Source organism: Helianthus annuus, chromosome 9, assembly GCF_002127325.2.
Source record: "Helianthus annuus cultivar XRQ/B chromosome 9, HanXRQr2.0-SUNRISE, whole genome shotgun sequence".
NCBI classification, from domain to species: Eukaryota; Viridiplantae; Streptophyta; class Magnoliopsida; order Asterales; family Asteraceae; genus Helianthus; species Helianthus annuus.
In genome coordinates, this window is record NC_035441.2 from 177,195,329 (window position 1) to 177,201,876 (window position 6,548).

The window sequence follows — 6,548 nt, forward strand, 5'->3', positions numbered from 1 at the left end:
ACAATAAAATCATATCAAAACCAAAACGCCATATATTTGTGACAGTTCTTGTAGTTTCAAAGAAGAAAGAGACTGATGACAGTGAAGATTTGGAAGAGAAATTGGATTAGGATTTTTAATTTTTTTTCGCTTCTGTTTTTTTTTTCCTGTGGTTTGTTATCTAATTTTCCGCTAAAAAATACATTATTTCTCTAAAAAAATGCTTCTAAAACCCCAAGATGCCACAAACGCCAAACTCCAAAACTATAATAAAATTACTTTAGACACGTATTATTAAAAACTCCAAAAAAAATTACTGAAATGTATAAAACAATGTGTAAGAGAATAGAAAAATTTGCCATCTTTATCTAAACGGCATTAAAAATACAAAACGCCAAAATCTAAAAGATGGGATGTATTACAGCCTTAACAAATGAAGCTGAACAAACAGTGACTACAAACAGTAACTGAAACGACGGAAACTTTATTACTAACATTTAGTATATTAAAAGTCACTCCATGGGTACTTGAATTTATTTATCTTTTCAAAACGTCATAATTACATGTCACATTATAGGACTGTATCCTACATGGCGGTAAGAAAAGGTCATTATATAAGTAGAACATGTAAACAAAACTTAACACTCCACACATTCTCTAAACACGCCACACATTGTCTAAAATGCCATAAAACTTAAAAAAAGGGCTCAGGTTAGGTTTGAGAGGTCGGAAAGATGTTTCGTCCTAAAGTTCTCTGATAGGAGAAAGGTGAGGTCAAGACAATCAAGGCCATACTAAGTATGGATGAAGCCGTTCAAAGGGATATTCTGGCCCTTGGGATTCCAAGGGCCGCCGATTGTGAACGAACTCGAACCGTAATAAGAAGATTGAAGAGAAAATTTACAACAGATGATGATGATGATGATGATGATATTGACGATACGGGTCTGCCAAGAGTTACCAGTTGGGGTTTGGATGAACAAGCAAGAACAGTTAAAGTGACTTATCGACACGGGGTGTGACATTCATTGTCGATGGACGAAGTGCTGAACACAAAGAGACTACATCTTCTTGAACAACTATGTGATTTAGCACCTTCGAACGATCCAAGATCCAGGGTTGTCATGATATTTAAGTATAGGTTGCAACAAAGACGAGACGAGATAATAGCGTTATACGCCAATGCACAATATGATGATGAATATGAAGAAAGTGATGAACAAAGCGATGGATACATCTCTAATGTAATCCCATGCACAGAAGACTATTAGTTTGTTTTGATTTCGTCTTATTGTAATCTTTTGAATTATAATGAATTATTAAGAACGCCATGAACGCCAAAAAAATTACCTTTATAACATATATGGGATTAATTCAACTGGTAAAATCTACAAAAACGCCAAAAAAATTGTAAAGTATGAATTATTAAAGGTATATAATGAATTTGGTAACACCATGGACGCCAAGATGTTAGAATTATTAATTAATTTTAATGAATTTGGGAACGCCGTAAACGCCAAAATATTTACTATATAACACAAAAACGATTAATTCAATGAGGCAGACCTAAAAAAGACCAATAAAACGCCAGGTAGTTATTGGATCTAACTACACGCTAGGGCTGAGCAATTTACCGTTCTGAACCGCCAGAACCGGGGAACCGAACCGGAATCGGCAGATCCGAACCGTATTGTTGTATTTCGGGTCCGGTTCCGGTTCTTAAGTTTGGGAGAAAATGGTTTCCTGTTCTGTTCCGGTTATAACCGACGGTTCTGTTTAAAGAACCGCTAGAAACCCATTTGGGTTTAAACTTTAAATAATGTATTTAAAAACCCTATTAATTCATTTAAACTTAAATATTATATTTAAAAAAATGTGTCTAGTATTAAAGAATATTAAAATAGTTTTGACTTAATGTTTGAATGAAGTTTTTGTGATGGTTAACTAAAAGTTTTTTAGTTAACTTTTGGTTTTCTGAATTGTATACATTCTGTTTAAAACATTTTATTGTTGCTACTTTGACTCTAATTAATTTGAATTGTGGATTTTGCAACTCTTAGTTATATGTTTTAAACGGTTTATTGTTTTAATTGTTTTTATTTGGTTCTTAGTTTTAGGATTTAATTGACAACCGGTTCCGGCAGGAACAGTTTACGCTAGAACCCTTTAACCCGGTTTCGAACCGAACCGGAACCGTTAGAATATGGTTCGGTTCTGATTTTTTTATTTAGAATTCAACGGTTCCGGTTCGGTCCCAGTTCGGTTCGATTCGGTCCGGTTCTGAACCGTTGCACAGCCCTACTACACGCCAAAAAAAATCTTAGACGCCAAAAATGAAGCAGTATTGTGACACACACATTGGAAAAAAGAAGATAAAAAGATAAGAAAGCCCCTCCACCCTGATTATATCGCGCGCCACGTGTTCGACCAGAACCCGTTCTTACCGTTTTCACACTTTTAGACGTTTTCTCCTGATCCCGTTTCTCTCTCTCTCTCTCTCTCTCTCTATATATATATATATATATATATATATATATATATATATATATATATATATATATAATCTCCGGATAGTTAATTTTCTTTATAATTTACCATATCGGATTACTTCCCGAGTACCACCCACCTAGGCCAAGTTCTCCCAACTTCACGGCCGACCGATCTGAGAATGTCTAGCGACTTCTGCATTTATTCTTTTAATGTAATTGGATTGACATGATGGCCAAATGTATCATAATAGTATCAAACAAGTTAGGACTTAGGAGAGTGTAAAGTGCACACAATGATGAGTGTATTATGATTTTTGGTATTCAGAAACCTTATTGGTCCTTAGGGGCGAAGAATGGGGATTCTAAGGGGTAAACGCCCCCAAGAACAAGGTCTAAGAGACGGTAGCCCCTGGCAGGTCCAAGGGGCAGAGCCCTTGGTTGGGTCTGAGTTGGAGAAATTTTTAATGTTTATTAGAATTAAAGTTGTTTTAATTAAAGTGATTCACGGAAAATTCATTAGGATTTTAAATTTCCCGAACTTGACTTAAATTTTTTGGTAGAAAAATAACTCAATTTTTGGAGGCATTTTGATTTCAGATGGTTCCTAAACTTCTCTATAAATTATTTGTTCTTGCATATTAAATCTGAGTTTTATCTGATTAAAAAGTTCAACGAAACCATTAAATTGTTTCAATCTAAAAATGTCCCACACGACCTTCAAATCATCCTATAATTTCGTTTAAAACTTATTCATTACTCGGTATATATTTGGTCATGGAAGGAAAATGCCAACGGTCATCATGGAAAGAAAGGGCAAAAGCAATTTGTCAGTCCCCTTACTACATTTATCTCTTTCTTTTTTTCATTGTATTCCACGATTTTTCTGTCTTTTATATTTTTCTATCTTTTATACAAAGCATAATTATTAGAGAAATTATGAGATGGGCTTTGTCTTGATGGTGTAAAGTATAAGCCATTCTTGTTGAAGCTTTACAAATTAATATTTATATATTATTATAAAAATCCATATTTTTAAAAGTAAATGTATTTGTTTTTGTATGAAAACATGTGTTTACCTGCTAAGGGGGTGTTTGGGAGTGCTTATTTATATATACTCTAATTTGTAACATATTTAGGCAATATGGTGTTGTACTCTAGGCTGTATTGATATTTTGTGCTTATTATTGTTGTACGTAGCTTTATGTTGTTGTACATCATGGTGTCTATTGGTTTCCTCACTACCTACCGCTGCTTCATTCACTCAACCTGTAAAACCCTAAAAAAGAGATATTCACATCCAGTTGATCAACATCGGCGTTCCTTCCCGATCTTAACATCACCACTACATCCATCTCCGTCAGTCCGTCACCCTCACTAGCATATATACAGACATCTTCATTCCATCGAATCCAATCCATTCGGTCAACAAAACTCAACCAAAAGGTTTACAGTTTTACACACTCGAAGATATACATGACGTCATCAACGACAAGAGTAGATCTGGACGGAAATCTGGTAAAACCCTTAGCAATATGCATTATCGGCGCCGGAGGATTCATGGTTCGCACTTGTGCGGGAAATTGTTGTCTGAAACGCTGCACACTGTGCTAGCTGTGGATGTGTATAATGATAAGATCAAGCATCTTCTCGAACCGGACTCGCTTCATTGGGTCGGTCGCATCCAGTTCCACTGGATTAATATTAAGAATGATTCTCGCCTTGAAGGTCTCATCAAGTGCTCTGATCTGGTAAAATGTTGCGTTATTTGTTTAGATCTGTTTGAATTGATGCTTGCTTAGTGTCGGTGATTTGTATTTGTTTGATATTGTGCGGTTTGGATCTGCATTTTTGTGTTTGAGAATGAGGATTTGAGTGATGTTAAGTTGTTATGTGTTGCGAGTGTTTAATAGTTTAAAGTGTGATTTGCTGAAATGATACTTTATAATGTGTAATTAATAGATAGCAAATTGCAGAGATCATGTTCATTAAGACACTATAAAACTTGAGTTAGTGATATAGAGGGCATCGCAAACGTCCGCCAGGCACCGCCCCTATGATCCAATCAAACCGAGATAAAGAGGGCATCGCAAACGTCCGCCACCAGTAACAACACGGCAACACCCCATCTCTGTTTATCTCTATAGAAAGCGAGACAATAGCTGCAGCTTAAGCTACTAGAACTAAAAAAAACTGATGGAACCAAGGGGATTAAAAAATAGGTGCAGATCACCCAGTAGGACATCCACACACTCAACCAAGCTTTGTTCTTTTAAGTTGTATAATTAATTAATTATACAAATATATGTGTATGTAGTTAGATCGATTTCTGGTTTCAAAGGTAACTCTCCACTGTGATCTGACTTAATTTGTTTTGGATCTTTACATTATTTTACTTCGAGATAGAGTGTTGCAAGGGCTTTTTTTTTTGGGTAATGTTTTAAGTTTTGTTTGTATTTGTTGCATATGCTGCAGAAATTATGTACCGACAAAGTGTGATGATGGCTCAGCAGAGGCAACAACCTACTCAAGTACCCGAGTTCAGACTACCTCAAGAATTGACGTATTGAAAAAATGAATTAGGAAATGTTAGCTAATTATAGCGTATAATATAGTATACAAGATTTTGAGAATGGGTTTTAGTGTTGAACTAGAAAAGTGCCCCACGCGTGTTGCGCCGCGGGCAAAGAAATTGACTTCATATAGGCATAAACTCTTGGTTGCAGCTCATGTATCTAACTTGATGGAAATATAAATCTAGCCCCGCCGCATTGCGGCGTGTTACTTTTCTAGTTTTAACTAATTTATAACTAATTGACTTTTTGAAAAGTTAAATGATGTTTGGGTTTGGGATTGTATGTGAGGGGAAAAGTCAATAAGTTACTCAATTATGACTTAATAACTTTTCTAAAAAATCATAAGAAGGTTTGAAAAACTAAGCCAAACACCCCCTAAGTAGCATGAGACCGAACGTAGTGGGGCGTTTTTTGCCCAGGATCTCGCCCGAAAACGCCGGATAACGCCGGGCACCTCCGCCCCCGTGGGCGTGTTTGGCCATTTTTTTGGTCAGGCGTGTTCTAAATAACGCTATAAGGGGGCAAGGTTTGACCAATCAGATTCATTTCCATTTTTAGAAAACCAATTAAATTTTTTTTGATGTTTTTTTTTTATTTAATTTTATTACAAACATAATGCCCCACAATGTCCACATCTCCACTACACCCATTTTAAAACACACCCAATAATGCCCCATTGCTCATTGCTGACTAGGCTGCCACATGACGCAAAACGCCCAAGGGTGAATCATGCCCACTACGCATGGTCTGAGAAACACTTCCCTTCTTTCTTTTAGGTTAGAGTAATGACCGATGGTATGTCCGTTCATCGACAATGAATGAAGAAGTCATTTGCCTATTTTTTTGGTAGTTTAATAATCATCGCTATATGAAGTAGACGTTTTTATTTTATACTCTTAACTTTCGCTTTCTTTATTCAAAGCCATTTTAATCCCTTTATTTTATAGTTAAGACGTCTATTGTCTATTGAACCTTTAAGTTGTGATTAATGACACTCTTTGTCCATTGAACCTTTAAGTTGTGATTAATGACACTCTTTGCAGAATCCTATCTGAAAATGGATGTTTTACCTTCACGTATTTATACAGGGATTTGTTTTTAGGAAAAATCACCCCTCTTTAGACCGTGGGGTATGTTGGGGTGTGGGTTAGGGGCATGGTGCGATACGTGGAGTATAGGGCACCCAAGACCAAAAGCCAATTTCAAAGGGGTATGGTGGGGCGTGGCTTGGGTGGCGTGGCTAGTGCTCTTGGCCAATGAGGTTTCACCATGTTATGTGGGTAGCCCCGCCCAACGCCCGGGCTGAATCCCCACGCCAATGGGGCCACGCCCAAACCCAAGCCCACCCGGGGTGGTGACTTAGACATTTCTCTCCAACCCATGCCCCAACCCCCACCCCATACCCCATAACTTATATTGTATTGTACTTGATAATTGATATACAGAAAACTCTATTTAATATATATGCCAGGTATGTTGGATCAGTTCTGTTTAAACATAATGGAAA

The 6,548-nt window shown here is 36.7% G+C and overlaps 1 pseudogene; it reads left to right on the plus strand.

Moving 5' to 3' along the window:
- Positions 1-3,588: 3,588 nt before the first annotated feature.
- On the plus strand, positions 3,589-5,264 carry LOC110879765 (annotated as a pseudogene).
- The last annotated feature ends 1,284 nt before the right edge of the window (positions 5,265-6,548 follow it).